This window comes from Haemaphysalis longicornis, unplaced genomic scaffold (assembly GCF_048455015.1).
Source record: "Haemaphysalis longicornis isolate Haplotype H1 unplaced genomic scaffold, Haemaphysalis longicornis Haplotype H1 scaffold_5, whole genome shotgun sequence".
NCBI classification, from domain to species: Eukaryota; Metazoa; Arthropoda; class Arachnida; order Ixodida; family Ixodidae; genus Haemaphysalis; species Haemaphysalis longicornis.
Window position 1 is genome coordinate 7,231,185 of NW_027526385.1, and position 21,996 is coordinate 7,253,180.

The 21,996-nt window shown below is 46.3% G+C and overlaps 1 protein-coding gene and 1 long non-coding RNA gene across 2 annotated transcripts in view; one reads left to right on the forward strand and one right to left on the reverse strand.

Moving 5' to 3' along the window:
- Positions 1 to 21,996, forward strand: part of LOC144137855 (uncharacterized) — a 174,829-nt gene that overhangs the window by 137,993 nt on the left and 14,840 nt on the right. The window lies entirely within an intron of this gene.
- Positions 8,434 to 21,996, reverse strand: part of LOC144137856 (uncharacterized) — a 90,283-nt gene continuing 76,720 nt past the window's right edge. Inside the window, exon 4 of the long non-coding RNA XR_013315750.1 lies at positions 8,434 to 8,560. This is a non-coding gene — a long non-coding RNA (uncharacterized LOC144137856). The remainder of the gene's footprint in view (positions 8,561 to 21,996) is intronic.

Consider the following 21,996-nt stretch of genomic DNA (forward strand, 5'->3'; position numbering starts at 1 on the left):
ACTTTGAAGTTGGATGAACCTATTTTCGAAAGTACTGTAACAACGTTGAGCCCGCCTGTTACCGGCCGCATCAGAGCGTGTAATTGCACGCGGTTGCATTTGTAAAATTTTCTTATTAGTTCGTGATTGCTTTCCTTAAAAAATCAAAGCCAGCTTGCACAACAGTGCAAGCCTGATGTCACAGCAGAGCTGTGCTCGTCTCACTGAGCTAAACTCGACGAACGCTCTATAAGTCACTCACAACTTTTTACCCTGTGTATATACATGGCGTTCGTCAGAAGAAGAGCAAATCAGACGCAATGTTAAGAACATAAGAGCTTTATTTGTACACTGCCTTCTTTCGTCTTCGTATACCTAATCGCGTCCTCCGCCGCAGTGTTCCTCGAGCGCTCCCTCGCCGTTGAAGACCTGCACTGCACTCCCTCGCCGTTGAAGAACTGCACTACAACGTGTTGTTCTTCTGGGCGATTGCATTCTCGCCTGGCAGAGCGCCACGCTTCCTGATAAGCAGCCACTACTTTGGGCGTCCGGCTCTTCTTTGGTCGCCACGACCCTCATGTGCGCGGCACAGAGTCGAAGAGATTTCTGTCGCCGAAGCCGCCACCGCCAACGCGGTGCTTCTGAGTTTTATGAGCGCAATAGCCCCTAGCGACGCGAAGTGAGTGACGCTGTTTGCTCAAACGCTGACTGGCACTTGCGCTCGGTATTTTTTCTTTTCTTTTGGCGAACCCCTCACGCCGCGCAATCCTACGCGCAAGCCGGGACGACGCCGGGCGCTTCTCATGACTCGGTATTTTCAGTGTATTTTTTCTCTTTTGGACGGTGCAATGAAGAGCTCAGCAGCTCTTGCGAACTTGAGGTTCACCCCAGTGTCCATGCCTTGCTTCGGCTTGACAACCCCGCGACTCGGCGTTTCTCGCACGCATCTCGCACACTGTGCCAATGGCGCTTTGCGTTCTAATTGTCTCAGTGGTGACGCTTGCTGGCTTTAAGGAGCATTGGGTGTCTAACGCTCCCTTTATTGTGCACCAGCGGCCACTTCCATCACACCCTTTTTTGTCGCCTACGTGCCCCTCCACTTTCTGCACACTTCATTTTACAACACGTCGAGACGAAGTGTGGTGGGTGGGTCGGCCATGACGGGTAGCCAAGGAGGAGAGCCACGTTTTGACGTGACATTTTCCTAGTATCTGGGTCGGCAGCGATCGGTGCGAACGGAGCGCTACCGCTGCCAATGTCTCACTAGTCAAAAATGACAATAAAAAATTCTGTAGTCTGTCGTGTTTTCGCTTGTCGTACCGTTCTCTTGTCCTATTCTTGTCGTGTCGTGACTCTGATGTTCTGTCGTGTGTCGTTATGATGTCCTGATTTTGGTGTTCCGTCGTGCCGAATTGCTGTCTTGTAGTGATCCTGATGTTACATCAGTAGTTACATATGCTTTGAATGTTTTTGCCCATTGTGAAGGGTTTCGTGAATGGCAGTTCTGTGATGACTACAGAAATGTTTGTCGTTGAGAAAATTGACTTTGTCGTTACGACAGAAATGTGTGTCATAACAACAAATGGCTTTGTCGTAACAACAGGACTTCTGTCGTCACAACAAAGTTTTTTGTCGTACGACAGGAATTCTTGTTAGCTCTTTGCGGTATTCCTGTTGTGATTTTAGACTGAGTCCACCGGCTCGGGTGATGTAACCTCTCTCCGCTCATGCTCGGCAGTTTTTTGTTCCTCTGTCGCTGTCCGTCCGCGTATCTACGGCGAATTTGTTTGCTAAGATGCCCCATCTGGTGCTCACGCAAAAAAAAAAAAAAAAAACCTTTTGCTTCCAGTAAACAGGCGCTGCTCGTAGCACGTGCGCATTTTTCTGCCCTTCATCATTGGCCGCAACCGACGAGAAAGTCACGAATTCCAGCTATTTTGAACGTCAAAGCTGCCTGGCTGCCCAAATTGCTTCGAACCGTTCCGTTCTCGCGTTCTCTTCCCGTGGTTTTCTGCCGACAACAGGTGGGCTCTGACACGAAACAGGAAATGAGCTTTTAAGGGCAGCGCCATCGCGTGAACGAAAAATAAAGGTTAAGGGGGAAAGCGTAACTGCAGGGACTGAGTGCCTCAATTCTCATCCTGAAAAGAAATAGAGAAAAAAAAAAACGCTAAATGAGAGGCATACGAAGCATCACCTCTTGGCAGCGTTGAAAGCGCCGCTCCGCGTCGCCCTGTGGTGGCAACCGACATCAATGCGCGGTCACGAAAACGGAAGCCAGCCAAGCCCAGAAAACGAAGGTACTCGGGGGAGAAGGCATCAGACGAGGACTGCCAATTGCCTGTCACCTACGCCCGCTTTCTTGTGTTTAAGTGCTCGCTTCGTTTACCTCCTCTTCGTTTGCCCATCTTTGTCATCATCATTTTTGCTCGCTCAATTCTGCCATTTCCCACTTTTGATCTGTAATCGTCTTATAACAGCTTCGCCAATTTAGCTTTTATTTTGGACCGAACACGGCCCTAGGCTGTTTATTGCTAACGTTTACCAACCGAAAACTACCGCACGCTAAAGGTTATTGTGTGACGTTTCCCCATATAAGCGTGCAGAAGTAAAATGGCCACATGGCTGCGGTTTCTTTCAGATTGTCCGCCTCACGTAACCGCCTGTTGCCTTCCGTGATCAGTCATCATAAAGCTGTGTGCCCTGCTCAAGCCACCTCGGCCGTTTGCGCCATGAGAGACGGTAGGGTGTTTAAGGATGTTTGTTCAAATGATGGAAGTTCCTCTACAGCGCCCGGTGCAGACGCCTTGGACGCCTGGAAGGAAGACAATTGCAGCGCTCCGATATGAGCCTGCTTTCCTAATGACATCTGACGCTTTCGTCACTGGCCGTTTACAGCCGTCTGCGTCAAGCCGGGTGCGGGAGTTTTGGGGATGTGTTGTTTCTTTTTGGTCGTACGCGCTCTGTCGTGAGGCGTCACCTGCGATTTGACGAGACACTCGGCGCCGAGTTTTCTTTAAGCATCGTTGGCTCTCCAGCTGTCTTTGTTTCATTAAAAATACCTAGGAACAAAAGCAGGTTGTTTGATGATGACGCGTTTTTAAGGAGTCATTATTATGGGTACACAAGCGAACTGCGTGCACGTCAGTAGCAGCAGTTTCAAATTGTAACATTGTCTGGCACTCCGGCGACGTTCCCCCGAGCGCACGCACGACACTGCCCGTTCTTGAGATGTCTTTAAGATGTTGAGCGCTTCGTGGATTGTCAGTGGGAGTGAGTATAGACGTTGCAGCTCTGAGCTTTTGTCGGACGAAATATTGAGGAGTAATATAGATATGTAAGAAATTGCTACATAGATATATTGGTGCGTCATACCTTCGCTTTGCAATGCGGCAGCAATGTGGCAGGATAGTAGTCCAATACGAACGGTTCTCGACGAACCAATATTCTGGTCGAGAGTTCTTCCCTGTAGTATTCTTACAGAAAAGGTGCACATGTATAGTGGCATAGTTAAAGTGATTGTGAATATAAGCACTTATAATACCAAGAGTTGTCTGTTATCCCAATGTAGCCTGTTGATTATGATAATAAGTCAGGCTTTGACTCAACCGAAACAGCTTTGTTCCTTGGTTGGAAAAAATACGTGGATGTTCATGCTCAAATTATTTTTCGCATCGAAAGACGCCCCAAACTCAATGTGGAGTTCCCAAACAGGAGATAAAAAGAGAGCGAAATTTTTATTTTGCCAGGAAGTCTCTAGGACCAGCGGAGAACGGAGACGTAAGAAAGCCAGAAATATTTCGTGAAATTAAGTTACATCTTTACCTTAGCTACAAACATGAGTTTAACCGTTTCTGTGGTTTCAGCAGCCTTACATTTTAGGAATCAGCCCTGTAAGTGCAAATACAGTTTCCGAAACCGGCCCCCCACATAAACAAAACCTGCGGAATCAATCGCACGGCCCCTATACGCTCACGCCAGCTTGGATTGGATAGAACCCGGGTGCCATTATAGTTCCTGATGCCGCGCAGCGCATGCGTCGCCGACGGGGTTCTCCAATCCACAGCATTAGCTTTTTTTTTTTAATTTCAGAGAGCCCTTCGTCTGACATTATGCTGACGACGCCAACGTCGGCTTACGCATCAGCGTTAAACAGATGCAAATTTCCAGACTTGATGCGCCACGGAAGGGGGTGACCGAGCCGATCCCCGCATTACAAACTGATTTAATTAGGCGCCCTAATGCGGGGTGTCCTTTTCCCGTTTGGGGATTCAATCCTTCCTTATTATAGGACGCAGAAACGCATATAAAGGACGCAATCTCTGTTACTACTCTCTCGATTCCACTCGCCCTTTATTTCTTCCCTCTTTTGCCTCCCTGTGAGTTTTTAGAAAGTGCTACCCCGAAACGCAATTCTCCTACAACAAGACACGGGTTGTATACCACTCGACTGAAACAACGGAAATGATGCACTCATGCGAAGGAAGCAGCGGATGAAAGCAAAACAAGTAAAACATGAGCACTGATTTGAATATACCGCCTGATAATTTAAAAAGAATGTACTCAGGTATGGTTTAGAGCTGTTTTCTTCTTCACGTCACACTGTATATTATACAAGGCTCTATAAAAAATTACTCCGTCACGGCCAGCAAGAAAACTAAAAGGTACCAATCAGCGCTCACTGCAAAACTGTACAAACAGAGAATGGTCGGTAGGGAAGGTCGACGAATGCTTCCCCGGGATATATACAGCAGACGAGTAAAAGTTACAATCACCACCCGGCGGCGCCCCTGCAGACAGCCACCCTCTCCTAACTCAGCTTGGGCAGCAGAAATCATTCCGAGAATGGTACGCGTTGTCTGCCCAGAGGAACGCTGCTAGCGAAGGCTATCCTGGGAAGGGGCTTTGCAGGCTCGTCCTGGGCGGGGATCGCTTATTTGCATATGCAAATGAGGGCTTCATGCCGACCTTCTCCGAAGTCTGACCCGAAACCCTCGCTTGCTCTCCCCGTTAGCCCCAATCTTTCCCTAACTAAGCACGGCCATATCCCCAGTCCTATCCTCCCAATCTGGCCCCGCTCACGCCTCTTCGTTAGAAATGAAGGAACAATGCTGTTGCGTCGAGGAGGCTTATTTGTGTAATCGAAAAATGAATAACGCATCTCCGCCGCCCACGAGAAATATTCCGGCGTAGAAAGCATAGTTGACACAATCTTGAATGTCGGAGAAAGCCGCCGAAATATTTTGGGCTACGGATAGTTCTTGAGCCAGTTACGCAGTTAAGGCGACGGCTAGTTCTTGAGCCAGGTACGCAGTTAAGGCTACGGCTAGTTCTTGAGCCAATTACGCAGTTAAGGATACACAACGGGGGGTAGTGAAGATGCGGCTTCTAGCGTGTCCCCACAGTTGCCAGACTGAATCAGCTTCGCCGCTCTAAACGAGCAACTTTGATATCTGTCAAAGGGGGCCACTGCTGACGCCAAAGTTCTTCAACGCCATTTCTCAAGCGCCAAGCCCGTCAATGCCGGACTTTTTGAATGAAACTCGTAATACAGGTGTCTTACGTGCTTGAGGAGGTACACTATTTTGACGTGGTCAGAAGTCTGATGAGGACACGGTACTTTTAGTGTTTCAGAACAGCAACACGAGAAAGTCTGGAAATGTAACTACAGAACGGGAACATTGGGGAAACACGTCCTTGCAGAGATGAATAAGGCGCTAAAGTGACGAAGACGAAAAAAGGCACACAACAGACATATACAAGCACTATTCGAGGGGAGCGAATACGTCCGACCAAAATCACAGCTTCTCAGCGGGTAAGGAAGCCATTCATCGAAATAGAGCTTTAACGTTACGAAGCAGACGTTGTCGTAATGGAAACAAAATGTTGGGACCGAAGGTCCGACCGAGAGTAAAAGAGTTGTCAATGAACTCACATACGTCTTGAAAGTAAATAGAAAAAAATTAACTCCGCGTTCGATTTCACGAAGCTTTTATGACAGAACGCCGGGACAAGAATGTCTAGAAAACACAAAATGCCACCAGGACAAACCCGTAGCTGTAAACTGTATGTTGAAACCGTTCGGGTGACGACGATTTCCCGTTTACCGTTTTACACTCGGTCTTTGAACTGGCAACGCGATCTTTAAACGCGTAGGTGAACCGATGAAAATAAATATGTAACATTCCGAACATTCCAGGCATAGCTCGTAAAGCGTGCGTCGACACCAGCGCATCGACCCGGTTGGCCTGATGGAGCCGAGGACATTTTACGGTGTTCGAGCGTACGTGACGCTTCTACTTTCTCGTATAATACCGAAACAGAAAGCGGCACATTTAGATTTGGGCCCCCAAGCGTCGTTTTACGTAGCCTTCCTTCGAGAGGGGGCAAATGGCTCCTCGTCTTTTACTTTACGACCTGGCCTAAATAAATAAGGGCCCTGCAAATCGCAAGGGTGGCTGAGGCGGTCGAAAAGGCGCCAACATTGAGAAGTGCGCGTGCGCAGAGGTGAGAATACCCTCGTCGATGCGGAGGGAGATAAAACGGGTCGTTTACGCGATCTTTTCACCCCTCTTATAACTCTCAAATACAGGATGCCGTTTGATAGTTCCATTGCTGTCCTTTCTGTTTTTCCGTCTGTGAACCAAAAGAGGATATAGCCTCGTACGTCTCGGCCGTTTACGACCGCCCCTTACTCTTTTATTGAGACAATACGATGTCAATTGGCACGCCGTAATCGTTAGGCTTAATGGGGCGCCGGGACCGTAGAACGAATGCCGGGAGTGTGGCGCATAATAGTATTAGCCTGCCGAAAAAAGCCGTACGATATAAGGTGCACTCCTTTTTTTACACTCTGAGCCGCTTTATCGCAAGCGTTCGGTTCCTTTCTCTTAAACTTTTGTTTCCATGAAATAGAAAAGAGCCGAAGGAAGCACAAAAGAAGACAGTCGAAGGCGAGACGGCATTTGTTTGGGCGAGCTTGTGTCGCCTTTTCTGTGGCAGCTCGATATCGGTGTGCCATGTGAGCTTTTTCTTGCTTCTTCACCGTTGTCAGCTGGGGTATTCGAGTACACAACGAGGAATCTCCTCTGTTTATACGAGCTGCTTTAAGGGAGCGTTTTGTTTGCAGTTTAACCGGGCAATCGACGTGTGCTCGTATAGATGCGCTCGCGCCGCTGCATTTGCCATGGCCTCCCGTTTACGCGGGATAGCCAAAGGTGAGCATTGCTTGGCGCCATTTTCTTGCCTTCAGTCGCGTCTTCTCTCTGGTACGCTGCTGCAAACTTTTCCATTGCTTCGAGTTGTCGTGTCCAGGCTTGAAAGATTGTTTTTAGGACCAATAAAAAGAACCATTTCTAAAAGACGTGTGCCTGCTCTTTGGGCATCACGTGGCGAGTGTATCGAAGGCGTCGCAAAATGAGGTAGCTTGAATAAAGCTTGTATGTTGTCTGCGTTTGGCTTCGCTGTGCGCGAAGGGCTGGAGGAGTGCTGCCTAGACAACAAATTTCGGACGGCCAGTGTGATATATCATCAATTATGCGCAGTCAATCAAGAATTAAGCACGCGTGAGTGTATCCAGTAACTTTGGAAACAAGACAAAACACCCATCAAATTGAAATTGCATAATATGCTGTAACACCTGATATTAGCCACTCTTCAACCATAGAGAGTTCATCGAGAAGACGAAAAAGCGGTGTGATAGCCTGATTGAGCACGTACAGCCTTCGTCAGAAAGTGTCCAGGGAGCGTCCGAAGTTGACCGGCCAAATATAATTCAAAATTCAAGCGTACATCTCGAGTGAAACTGAAATATTTTGTATTAGAAGGCTCGCGAAAACTTTTTTTCCTTCTCACTGTCGGCGTCCAGCTGGCTGAGCATGCTGCAAGTGCGCAATGGCTCACGGCCGGCAACTAACCATCGCAGTTGGCAAACTCAATAAAGTTTATTTTCCCTCTTCTCATTGCCACAAAATACTTCGGTCACACTCGAACTTGAAACTGTTGCGTTGAATTCTGTGTCACCCAGAAACCTTCGTTGTTGCGTGGAATATATTTATAAAGACTGCACTTTCACATGGACAAATAGTAGCTAACGCAAAACGTACACCGCTTACTCCAATAACAAAAGACTGGAAGGTGCGTACACTCCTCTGATTGTCCTGGCGTCCAAGAATACACTCCATCAGACGTCAAAAGGGCGCAGAACAGACGACACCACGAGGAGGCGTTTCGATGTCGCGTCAGAAGCGCGCGTCGCTCTAACAAAATGGAGATCTATGACTGCATTTGAAAGGACGCATGTAAGCGGGGCCGTTCAACACGTATCCGGCCCTTCCATCTGCCCCGCTTTCCTTCTTTCCTCTGTCGAGCCGTCCCGGCTAGCCCCCTTTTGTCATTTTTACGTGTTGGTACTTTTTGCGCTAACGCTAGGACGAATGGAAACCAGGATTGTTTTGCACCAGTTTACTTCGTTTGCGCTTGCGTCGCAGTTTTATCGCGGGATGGTGCCGCAGCGTCGTGGGCTTTCACTTCTGCCTTTCCTTCCTTCGGCTCGAGCTTGTTCCCTGCGCCTGGTTGATCCCTGAAAGCAGTTGGGGGAACAAAATGGCATACATTTCGTGTGGGACGAGCAAAGGAGAACAGAGGAGGAAGGGAAAAAGTGGCGCAAAAAAAAGAAGCGAGCGTGCAACCAAAAATGACGTCTCCAGTGTCTTGATGCTCGAGACGTGAGATGGCTACTTTATGCGAGCCCGAGGGCCGCAAATGGGTCCACTGTTTGAAAGCGACAATTCGAGAACGTCCGCATCTGTCCTTTTGCTTCTTTGAGCGTTAAAATCTTTCGCCGGGATTTGAGCGGGAAAATCACGCGATGCTGTGCGCTTCTTGATTACCGTCGTGAAGTTTGTGTGAGCTCAAATTAAATAAAAACAGTGGGTCTTCTAACATGCACTGGTTTTTCCTGCGACTTCACCGCGACCGTTCAGAAAAATAACACAGCTTGCGCTTGTCGCGAAACCTATAAATCCTGTTAAACGTTGCTTGATTACCGTATACCTTTTCCTTTTAATGCAGGATATATTGTTTCAAAAGGAATGTAAAGATACAAAAGTTGGCGCTTGCACAAGCCTTGCTTATTCATTTGTACTTATTACAGCAGCTAACCGCTTATGTACTTTGAATAACAAAACGTTCCTATTTTCAAATATCTAAAACTTCGACGCACCACCACAACAGCATGTTAACTCAGTTCGAAATTGCGAGTTTATCTGGACGGTGCTGTAGAACGTATGTGGCGACAAGTTATTCCTGGAAAGATCGGAAGGAGGGGGGCGATCCTGGTCACCTCTGAGAGTAAATATGTACGTGCGCCATTTTTGGTGCTTACTTACCTAGGACAGCCACAGTGTGTGAAAATGCTGCAGCGTTAGTTTATTGTTTACCCAGCATCATTGATAGCCATTCGCTGTTGTGTACTTTTTGTACCTTGATCCTTTTGTATCCAATTTCGCTGTCGTTATTCTCTTGCTCCGTGTTCTGTACTATAACAAGGAGAAACGGGGGCGAGAGTATCATATTAAAACTAATTCTTACTATGGGAAAGATTTGCAATATATTTTACGTTACTCATACATCTTAGCAAGAAAGCAGCCGTCGAAATGGTTTACAAAGAAGTTCCACGTGCACATGCCCTTACATATATGAAAACATCGCACCTTGGTTTAGTGTGCGGGGTGTTCAAAGTGATATTGGAAAGTGTCTGCCAGCACCGTCTTTACTGAACAGGTATGGCCGCCGATACTTTACTGCTACCACAGTCCATCCCTTTCGTTATATGTGATTTTCATTTCGACTACACGAAATGTAAGATTATTCCAAGCGAACTGATGAAAACTCAACATCGGCGTCTAAACAATCTACGTACGCTACCTCTGTGCCCTTTAATTTCCATGGGTGTAGCGGTCAATAGGCAGTCGATACGGGTTATGAAAGCTTTCGGCGAGGAACTCATATACATTGATGATGTTACTGCAGCGAAAACAAGTAAACAAGGCACACACGAACAAAAAACACACTGCCGTCGTAAGCAGGGGGGGGATGCGGGGGGGGGGGGGGGCGTTTGGGCTCTGATGCCTTACTAATGTGTCGTCTGTTGGCTGTGCCACGCCCTGAAGGCTAACATTGGGACATGCTCCTTTTGTTGACAAGGACGTTGTACGGTGGCTCGTTCTTGATACACATCGTTAGAAGTCCATCCCGCCGACTCTGCTTGAACTGTTTAGGACTGGACGACCGAGCAATTAGTACACGCTGCCAGATGTATTTTGTAACTGTTGGGGATAACAGACGCGCACGCGATTTTGTCATCCGTGGTGGCGACACGCTTGCAGCATTTGCGTTGTATCAATAAATTGTGTATGGAACAACGCAACCTGATACAGTTGATAGAAGCCTTTGGGGACGTGTATTTCGCCTCGTTAAGCGAATTTATAGCTATGAGATTCAGGTCACCAAAGCACAATCACGCATCTTGAATTCATTTTGTTTCACCGCGAATAATTGATTTAGTAACGTCCGGTCAGAATGAAGGGCAAAAATAGGCGCACTTCTTGGAGTCTTGCCTTGATTCCGTAGCCATACAGGAACTAAATATTCATTGAGAAATTTTTATGCATTAGCCAGGTCAAAACCCCTCGTTTTTTCGCGAAAACGTGCGGCCAATGGGACCGCTGCCCCTCCATCAAGCTCCTTAATTGGTACTATTTGAGGACGCCAATTGTGACTACAGATCTAAAACTCCAAAGCAAAGAATATCAAAAGTGTTGTAAACATGTATTCATATGAATTGCGAATATGCAAGATTGGCGTGAGCCTCAAAAAATTCACCCGCATTTCCCCGAAGGGGAGCATGGGGAAGTGCGAATGCACGGGTGATGCGAAGGAACTCTTCTTGGCCAATCGCCCTAAGTGGATATGTGGTGCGGACGGACGGACGGCGGTGGACGCGTGATTCAGGGTCGCTTAAGATAATAATGATTGTGGAATTAAAAGCTATTTAATTTCACCCTAGCCTGGTCAAAGTTTCAATGACTTGTGGGCTTGGCGCCTCGTGATCCCGATGTATGCTATAGGATTCAACCAGGGCTTCAATCCCATCTCGGGGAGGTATATTTGTGTACATAGAAGTTACATCTATAGTTACAAGGAAGGCGCCATCAGGGATTTTTATGTTGTTAATTTCCCGTAGGAAGTGGTTAGTATCACGAAGATATGCCGAATGGGTAGCGAAGGAACTCTTCTTGGCCAATCGCCCTAAGTGGGTATGTGGTGGGGTCGCTTTCGCACTTAAAAACTCTTCTTGGCCAATCGCCCTAAGTGGGTATGTGGTGCGGATGGACGGACGGCGGTGGACGCGTGATTCAGGGTCGCTTAAGAAGTGCATTCGCACTTAAAAATAACGCGGAAAACGACAAGATAGAGATGATGTCGGGTGACATTGCAAACTCTTGTGAAGTTGGCTGGAAAGGCTTTTGATGTTTAGGTTTTTTGAAGAATGTCGAATATAGTATATGGTGTTACAGCACCCCTCCAAATTTCAAGAAAACACCACGGGAAACGAAATATAGTTTGTCAAACAAGTTCAAATACTTTTTTCCAATCGTTCATAACCAGAGCACGAGGGAAAGTCACTACAAGGGAGGTTAGTTGCGTTAAGAAATAGTACAGCACTAGGATGCTTCAATCTGATTTCCAGGCTGCACCGAGGGAATGAGCATCGCAGGCTTGAAGCGTGACAGAATAATACAGCGGGGCAGTTTCATTCTACACGTTCGATACTCAAATAGATGTAACCTATAGAGTTGCCTGGAAAATAACTGCGCAGGAAATCGCTATGGGGCACTGCTGGTATACGCATGCAAACTGAACTTCGTTACACTCCGAGCTTTCAATGAGGATACAGGATAAAGAACAACAGTCTACCTCGATCTGCCTACTTACGAAGGCAGATTTCTTTTCTATTGTTCAGAAATATTTCATTTGTACATCTTAGCTTCTGCGTACTCTCATGTGCAAGCTGCCGATAGTCAATGTAGTATTTAAACAATGGCAGCGCATGTTCTTGTAGAGAACACCTGAGTTCCCACTTCCAAGAGGAAAATGTACTATGGTACTATATTTAATATATGTGCATGAAGAGTATAAATGTATTCCTGGTGATTTTTTTGCCCAAGGGGGGAGCTTAGCCGTGTTGCCACCTGTTATTCAGCGGGACTACCAATATGACCGATTTATCCTTTACACAATGCATTGAAAGTGTGTGAAAAGCAGCGCGTATGAGTGAAAAGGTGTACGCAACCAGGCTACCTCGATCTGCAGCAACTGGCTGTCGATTAACAGTCATGCGCGCATATCGAAAAACGCCCCGCTAAAGTAGGTGGGTGGCATGTTCTCGCAAGCGCATTCTCTGAGATAAAAATAGGTATCAGAGATGAGCGCGAACGGGAAAGGCGGAGGCTGTCTGCTGTAGAAACAGTTATCATTTAATGCGGGGTCTATAGGTTTTATCGAGGCCGTGTTAGTTGGAAGCGATGGCGGAAGGAATAATTGCTTCCAACTGAGTCATCACGAGCGACTAGGAGATTATACAGAGGCAGCTTTAATTTCGGAGGCAAAAGTAAAAGGTATTTTCGTATCCTGTGCTGGCTTTAGAAAACTGTTTTTCTGAAGGCTTGATCATGTTGTTGGCATCTAGAAATTAAATTGCCAAATTACGCGGTTATTGGTTCAAATAGACGGGACAAAATTTTTAGGCAGATAACATTATATTAAAACGGCTAGACAGAAAATAACGGACAGGTAAAACAAACTATAAATGGTAGACAACCAACTGCAAAAGTAGGCGTAGAGGTACTGTTTGGACATCCATGATTTAGAAACCTAATGGATTCCAGTCTCATCTGCACGGCCGCCCTGCAATTTCAGGGCCATATATTTTATGCATAGACAAAGCGTAGTCGTGGCTGTACACAACTGTTGCTTTAAGCACACTCGCGTTTACATGTATGTACGCAATTATCGATTGTTTAACTTGCCTCTCCAGTTTCATAATCAAACAAGGGTTAGTTAGGATCCAGCCCTTGGCGATGCTTCCTTCTGCCTCGGTTCAGCTGTTTCGCCACTATACCTACCTTCTTCGTACACGTATAATCGCCCAGATTACACGGTCTACAACCAAGAACACTGGGTTTTATAGTTAAGAGTCAAAAGCGCTTTTTTGCATTAACCACCCTCTATCCCGCCAACGTCCCTGCACTCCTCCTAATACACATGTCCGCCTCAGACAGCGTTTCATGCATACGAAGAAGCCGTGGTTCAGCCGGTTCTTGGAAGGCGGCGGACATCAAAGGGAGAGTAATGGGGTCGGAGCATTCTTTTCGAAATTACGGAACGGAATGAGCCCAAGCGAAACGTGCGTCACAGCTCCGCGTTACGGAAGGAAGCAATGAAATCAGGTAAGCCAGGAAGCTGCTTGGGCGTAACTCCTCCCGCAACGTACGTCACCGCCGGCTGAAGTGGGTCTGGAGAGGGGGCACTGGGGAGTCACACAGGCGAAAGATGGTGAATCAAAGATGTTTCTTTTGCACCACAAGATGGACCCCCTCCACAGAGGACGTAGAAAAAAGGCTACAAGACAAAAAAACGAACAAAACCTTATCAAACAAAAGTGGGAGTGGAAGCACGAAACAGTGCAGTCACCGCGGAATAAAGCACTGCTGCTCAGCCCTGACTCACACTGGTGAAGGCTCTTTCGTTGGGTTATGTCGCACTGTGGATACCTTGCTAGCGTTTTTCGCCGCATTTCATTTCGTGCGTCTGTTCAGGCTGGTTTATATTTTTCTGTGGAAGTCACAGTTCATTGCCTTGTAGTTGTGTTTAATTGCTTTTGTCGGAAAAAGCTAACAGTTTGGCGCTACTACCGTTTATTTGTTGTGGTCTCCGGGATTTCTTATGCAACGGTTAAAGTAGGGTCAGTAAGCTGTTATGACGGCGGCGAATTAGTCGAAGTTAATTGTAATGGAGGTCCGGTTTATTAAGCATAATTACATTCATACAAAATACATTTGGGCACTGAGTAGCTGCTACCTCTGCGCTTAAGCGAGATATTAAAGACGATAGTCTTTCTTGGGCTACTTAAACCCAGAAATTTTGGTCTGTCTGTATGTCTGTCCGTCTGTCTGTCTGTGACTCGATTCAGCCACCCGGCCAAAGCAAAAGAATGCCTGCGCAATAGTCTTATATAGTCACAGCTAGATCTACCCGTCTATGTCCGCTGTAATGCTCATACTTGTCAACATTGTTGAAGAAGAACAAGACATTACGCAAATATGAGACAACAAATCAATACAGAAGTGATATTTGCAGTGTTCCTTTATAAAAAAATCAAACATGCTTGATTTGCGAAATTAAATACTTCATCAACTGCAGAAAAAGAATTCATTCCGCCGTTGCCTGCTGTTGCCAGCGCCACTATAACTTCTGGCGCCATTTTAAGAAATCAACCGGCAACAGTTACGCAAGGTTCCACTAGATAGGTTCCACGTTCTGCTTGCAACGCACGTGGAGTAGGGAAACGCGGTTCTGTAAACGTTGAAGTAGGGTGCCTCGATTAACGCGAGTCTTCGCCGTACGGCAGCGTTCGCATCGAGACACCCGGTTTGGAGCAGTGGAACGCGGGAAATTTAAAATGATTTAAGCAAATATTTGGCGTCTTTATCTTGGGAGGAGCGCAACGCAAGAGGAACAACATGAGAGGTGAGCGGGAAAGCGAAGGGAGGCATTTACTTCACAAAAGCCGATAAAGACTATAGTCTTTTGACGGCATTTGCAACGAAAGGAGCAGATACGCGACCAATTTTTATTCGTTGCCTGCATCACTTGACGTGTTTTAAGAGTAGCGTCCTGGACACGTTGGTACTCCATTGTTGAATAAAATGATTGCGCTTAAAGGGACAGGGACGCAGTGAGGACGCAGTGCGCTGTGTGTGTCTGTCCTCACTCCGTCCGTGTCGCTTTTTATCGCAATAATTTTATTCATCAGTGTTTTAAGAAGTCCTCCCAAGCGTCGAAAGCTCTTGCGGCGACACCTCATCGAGAAGCCGCGACGGCGAGACGCCGCTACGAGAAGCCGCTACAGACCAGCGTTGTGTGAACGCTCGTGCAGCTCCATTGCACAAACGTAGCGTTGCTTTCTTTCTTACACCACGCCCTAGATTCCTTCCTACTGCGGCAGCCTTTCGAAGCTCGGGGAATGTAGTATTACACTATTGAACCTGCAAGTTGTTAGGGTTAACTGCAGTTAGAAAAACGCAGGATATGTTCAGTCTCTCGGCGGTGTGCCCACAGGATTCATTTTGCGTGTTGGGATGTCAGTGCTGATTGTCGATAAACAAACCGTTTCCAGCAAATCAGGGAGTTTTCCTCAAGGCTTGCAAAAAAAAATGGCGCACAACATACTCGTGTACCTTCTATGCTCATGGGTGAAATCCAATAGTGCAATTGTGAAATATTCCCGCCAGGATGAAGTCTTGAACAGTTTTTTTAACACTTTGAAGGTTGGTTTGCCACCTCCCTTCCCCTCCCCCCCAAAAAAGAAAAAAAAAAGCAGAGTGCGTTGCCGAAACAGCTTGCCTCCTATAGCGTATTCGAGAAAAGATATGTTTACGCCAACTCACGAGATCGGGAAGAAAACCCACTCAAAGAAGTGCATGCTTATTGCACCCATGTACCCCTTTCTTCAACAGCACCTCAATTTCGATTTCCCGAACCGTGCTTGTTTACTGAATAGTAGCATATTTTCTCGGCTGTTCAACTCCGTGTCGACGTATACGAAGACCTCGGCGAAGATGTAATCTTGCCCAGTCGACGAGTCAAAAAACGAAGTGTGATAACCTGCTCACACGCACCCAATGCGCGAACAGCACTTCTTTTTTGTTTCATCTCGCGCCCTCAATATGCGAGTCTTGAAATTTGCATATGAATTTACCCGTGCATCAGCGAATGAAGTGGCGCATGCGTTCCCTCCAAGGCGTCCGATTCAGGGGTGCCCCATTATCGCTGAGTGCCCACTTTTTTCCTACCGCTTTTCAGATAAAGCTGTGCAGACGGTAGTTGCAACAGATTTGTCACAAAATAATTGCTTGATAGTGGTGAATATGCCATTCATTGCCAATGGAACTGAAGACAGCGATTAGCTTAACTCTTTTCGGATACAAATGAGTTAAAGGGGCCATGCAGAGAAAACACAAGAAAAAAAAAAGTTTGTTTTCTTCCAAATATTTGGTGTTTTACAGTGGCCCTGGCGTTGCTCAGCAGCAAACGATACTTTATTCACTGAGAAAGTAATCAATTTTAGTTTAAATTTTGACTCTCACCAAATCGTGTGTTTCGTAACGTCTATGATGACGCAACCCGGACAGGTCTTCAAGCAAACGTTACGACGCTGTTCTGTCTGAGCGAACTCCCGCACGCCTAGTTTACAGTCAGTCCTCAGAGATAGCACCACGACACTGCGCGGCACCACTGTCCATCTTTTTTTTTTCTGACCGTATTTGCACCTTGCTTGTTCTTGTTACGGTAGGTAGTAATCATTTCGTAAAACATGGGGTATGCTCGACAAACAGAGTTACGTGAGACAGTGTTACGCTAATCGGCCAGTGTTGCGTGTCGAACTCACGTGTTCTTTTGACATCAGCGTGTTCCTTGGATTTACCAGCATCATTTTTTATACTGATGCTCAATACCTTTTTGTTGCACAAAAAGCCCCTCAGCTTTTGGTTAACAGCAAGAGTGTTTACTACGCCTGTAATACGCCTTTCAGATTCTGTCAGCGACATTATATATTATCCTAAAAATAGTTTTGTGTAGTTCTGCTTACGATATATATATATATATATATATATATATAATGCATATTTTTGGTCATGTTGAGTGTTTTTGTTGTGTATGGTTATTTCAATTATGTTTTACCTATGACGAGTGTCACACCGCCGACACTGATACCATTGTATACGGGGCTGGAGCCTCTGTCAAGCTGGTTTCACAGTTCACAGTTCCAGCTCCCTTCTCTCAAAGGAAAATAAAGAATTAAATTGAATTGAACCCCAAAGCGCCGGACTGCGGTACAGGTATCACAAGAAGAGGCGGGCAGTACCAACAGCAGTATGCACTGGTACCTCTACGTTTACGTGTAGTTTCGCAAATTCCACTGTTTACACCACCATTCTTACTGCTACAAAATGAATATGCATTACATTTAAGCGAAAATCGCTCGTTCTGCTAGCTTATTTAATGCTTAATGCTTAATTTAATGTGGAGTGACGCATTTTTAATGCTTACGCATTAAAAATGCGTCACTCCACATTAGCCTTCCAACGACTGGTTCCAGAAAAAAACTACTTTCAGTCGGGAATGCTCAGAAATGAGATTCTCACCGAGCAGACCCTAGAAACTAACGGCCTGCTCTTCTAGAACAAGCTTCGAGCTACCTATCATTAGACTTTATTAGGCAGCCGCCATTATGTGGACATTGCGAAGGGTGAAAGCTTCTATAGCCTTGTACACGAAGGTGAAGAATTGCCCCTGATCTCGATGGCAGGTGTCTATTGCCCCTCCAGAAATTTATTGCGCTCGAACTTGCAATGTTACCGCCCAGACGCAGCTTTGAGCATACTCTTTGCGACTGTCTCGTCGCCTGTGTATTCGTACGCACATTTGCATCGCAAGAAGGTCTAATGCACAAAGACTTGCAGATGCGCTTCATCTCTGAGGGAGCGCAATCATACGGCACATCGCTGTCGGGGAAAAAATTATTGCGAAGTAAATCGCCACGATTATAGTATATGCAGTGATTGCAGCTAGGTAGCCGGCGAGCGCGAATCCCTGCTTAATTGCCAGCTAGGTTTAGAAATAAGTGTTTTAAAAAGGCTGGGTGTGAAGCCCGTCCAGTTGAGGGGTTCTTACTGGGAACGGAAACAAAACAGCTATTGTTCCTCAAAGATTTCATCCGGGTCTGGGATAAAATAAAATTGAATCATGAAACTCCTTTATTCCTTGTCCTGCTGCTTGCAGGTTGAGGTGCTAAATGCGTATAAGCAGCACACTTCCCCTGCCGAATAGAATGCAGCGGCCAAAAAAGTGGGATCCTCGAAAACGTCTTGTCTTCTGCTTTTATAGCGGCTCTCATGAGGAGCAGCGGCAGCCAGTCATTATTATAACAAAACCGCGGTCATGTTAGTGCGAAATTATGTGTCTAAGGTATGGCATAATTTTACATCATGGAAGCGTTTGGAACTTTTGCCCAGGAGGTGAGTTGTGACTGAACACTCAGTTATTAAACATCTGCAATTGTTTGCGGCTTTGCGAAAAAAAAAGGGGGGGCTCTAACATTATTTTTGCGGCCGCTTAACTTTCTTTTTACTCTCCAGTGCAAGTAGAAAGTGTGTAATTTCTTAGAAATAAAACAGTAGCTCACAAGCTAACTGGCCTATGTGGAAGAGATTGCAACATTGAGTGGCCCTGCTGGAAGCATTAACAGAAAATACCCTAAGTGTAACTGGGACTGTGACGTCCCAGTTACACTCTGCCCCAGTCACAGCTGGGACGTCGCTATTTAAAATATAATTCCAACTGCAACATTTTCCGGAACAAAATAAATGTATCAAGTTATTAAAATGCCTTTACTACAGGGAATTTTAAGTATTGTTAAGGAAATACTCTGTGAGGTGTAAATATTTACGTAAAAATTTCACTAATAGTAAGAAATGCTAAAGCTGGTGTGAAAATTACATCATTAGCTTCTGCGAACCACCACCTTCAACACGGTGGCAGAGCCTGCGCTTACCCTTCACAGGGAGCGTTCTATAAACTGCACTCTAAGTAATTAATTGATCTTTAAGCACTGACAAGTTGTTTTCCTACAAGCAAGAAGCAGAATGTATGTATGTATGTCTTTATTGTACAAAAGAAAGAAAGGAAGGTCCACGAACAGGCGTAAATTGTCTCGCCTAGGGGCGGACACCGGAACGCCTGCTGGTGTAGGGGAGGTGGGATAGGGAGGAAAGAGTACATAGGAATAGGGGGATAGGGTAGAGGGCTTACATAAATAAATAACACATGGGCAAGAATAACATATATACAACGTTAGGTGAAAGAAAACAAAAAAAAAAAAAAAAAAAACGAAACACTAGACATAAAAAAATATCAAATACAGGACACGAAGGAGTAGCAAAAAGAAGCATAATCGACAAACGACTTTTCACGCCTCTGACGGCTTCAATATCGCCGCGCCTCGTTTTCTGCGCGTGTTAGGTGCACCACGTTTTCTCAAACAGGTCAGGCTGTGACTCTCTTCTGTTGATTCCAGTGGGACCGGAGACGTCACAACCCAAAGTTACGAGAGAGATAGATAGATAGATAGATAGATAGATAGATAGATAGATAGATAGATAGATAGATAGATAGATAGATAGATAGATAGATAGATAGATAGAGAGAGAGAGAGAGAGAGAGAGAGAGAGAGAGAGAGAGAGAGAGAGAGAGAGAGAGAGAGAGAGAGAGAAAGTTTATTGTCAGTGCATTTACGATGTTCTTGTAGAAGTGGTTCCCTCTTCACAGGAATTCATGAGCTGTATTAGCACCGGCTGCCCTCTCGGTGAGCAGGTGCTGGTCCGAGAGGCTGGGGCTGGACAGCAGTGGCTCCCACTGCTCTTGAGGATTTGAAATGCGGGTAAAGGGTGGTGGGTGCACGTTTTTTCTATACTCTCGGATAATATGTCGTAGTGTACCAGACTCTTGGCAGTATTTGCATTCTGCTGGATACTGGTGGGGGATATCTGGTGAAACCTAATTGGTTGCGGGACGGTGTTGGTATAGGAGTCCAAGTGTTGTTTCTTGCGATTTCGTGAGGTTTGGGTGAAGCAGCGGGAAAGTCCGTCGATTAAGCTTGTAATGCTGTCTTATTTCGTGGTGTGTTACAAGAGGTAAAATGGCATTGATAAAATTAGCTCCAGCTATGAGCGCTTCGAAAGAGCCCTGCACATCCTGCGTGTACCGAAATTAGCTTCGAACAAGAGGGAGGGAAGGGACACGAACCGGATTTTCACGGCTGCTACCGCCCACCTTCAGCGCCTCGCGCGGCAGGGGCGAGTCCGGAGGTGTCAGAGCGGGTAATGAATTTTTCATCTCTATCGCCCAGCGTGCGTCTTTGGCTCAGTGCCGCGCCGTGAGCGTGGTTCTTCGCGGTCGCCGCTGATTGTTTCTCCCAGGCCTGGCAATGCTTTCCAAGCTGTCTCGTCGTCCATCGTGCTGCGGTCTGGCTTCCTCCGAACGTATCCCCTCCTTGTTTAGGAGGCCGGTCGACGAAGACGCATCACCCACGACTGCAGCTCGCCGCCATGTTTCTGTGCGCGCGTGCGCTCAAATACACGTTTCTTATCTCTGTTACGAGTTCGCTGGGCGTAGAACGTGGGGAGTACTCGTGGGCCCCGCTTCAATGTCAGGTTGGATTGCCCCGCAGTTCGGTGCAGCGAAGCTGCTCGAAACGTCCAACTAATTGTGAACAGTGAAAAGTGCAGAGCGGGAATCGCGAATGCAGATAGTAGGAAGTAACATGACGGCTTGCTTGTTTGGTTCTGGTGGCTCAGTTAGAGCGCCATGAGTGCTACGTCGTCATCAATGCAGGCTACTTGCTCGGCATAGGGTCCACCTTGTGACGTAAAAGACACACGTTTTGCCGCCACCTCGTGGAAGACGAGGAAGACGTGGAAGACGACACCTCCAGTACGTGATATAAAGCATATGATAAATGTCCTTACCTGATTCTTTTTAATGAACTGAAATATGGAAATAGGGTAACACGAACCGTGCAGTTTATCTACCCGTACAGACATCTCCGGTAAGCAGTTTTACGAATCACAGGTGAAGCCCAAATCAAGCTGGAAGTAATGAACACTATCACTAAAACTTGGTAAACCCCTGTCATTCATCAACCCCCCTTCCCTCCCCCCTCCCCGATTTAAACACTTTGGCACCTTGCGTTTGGTACTCTGCATGCCTATTCTACAGTTGATGCTTCTTTAGGCACTAAGAAAATGATTTCGTGAGTCCCGGTGGCCCTACCAGAAACTCCACCTGCTGTAGCGGATAGTCAGCCATTCTTGGTAGAGGACATGAAAACCCCGACTGCAAGACTACGGCCTATTTAACATCATGTGCGAAGCATTTTAGTCCAAACGTTTGCTTTGAATTGCTTTAAGGCTGGACGCTTAGTTTCAACTGGGAACCTTATTAATGTGGGCGTAACGTATCGGGTCCCTAAAAGCACCGTGCGCTGCTCTGACATTCCTGTGAGTTGCGGAATGGCGGTTACAATAGGGAGCAAGGCTTTTATGTGGAAAACATCGTTAACGCGGCAAACATAGAAATCCTGAGAGTTTAATGGTTTGGGTCAATTACATTTGTTGAAAGCAAGGATTGTGTGTATTTTTGTTGCGATATCCTCTTACGGCAATAGCTAAATAAATCTTCGCCGTCGTATCCCGTGGCCCTCTATCCTAGTCGCACTTTTTAATTTGCAGCTCGCTGCGCTCACAGAGCAGCTCTTCAGTTAAAAAACAAACAAACTTAGTGGTGATTGCTTCGTATACTTTCTTTTTCCTGCATGCATGCGTTCGCTTCGCATCCTGCACCCTCAGTTTTCATTTCATTTCAATTATTTACTCTCTCAATGCCGTTCAGGCGTTACAGAGAGGAGTGAAAAAAAAATCAGGAAAAAAATCGGGAATCAGGAAAAAAAAACAACAATAACACACAGCGGTGCGGGAAGAGAACAAAAATTACAATGAATGAACAAAATCGTTAACTCCCGTCTTGTAGTTGACCGGCTCGGCGATGCAGACGATGGAAGTGGGAAGGCTGTTCCAGTGCACCCTGGTTTTCGGAACAAAAGAGTCATGATATTGT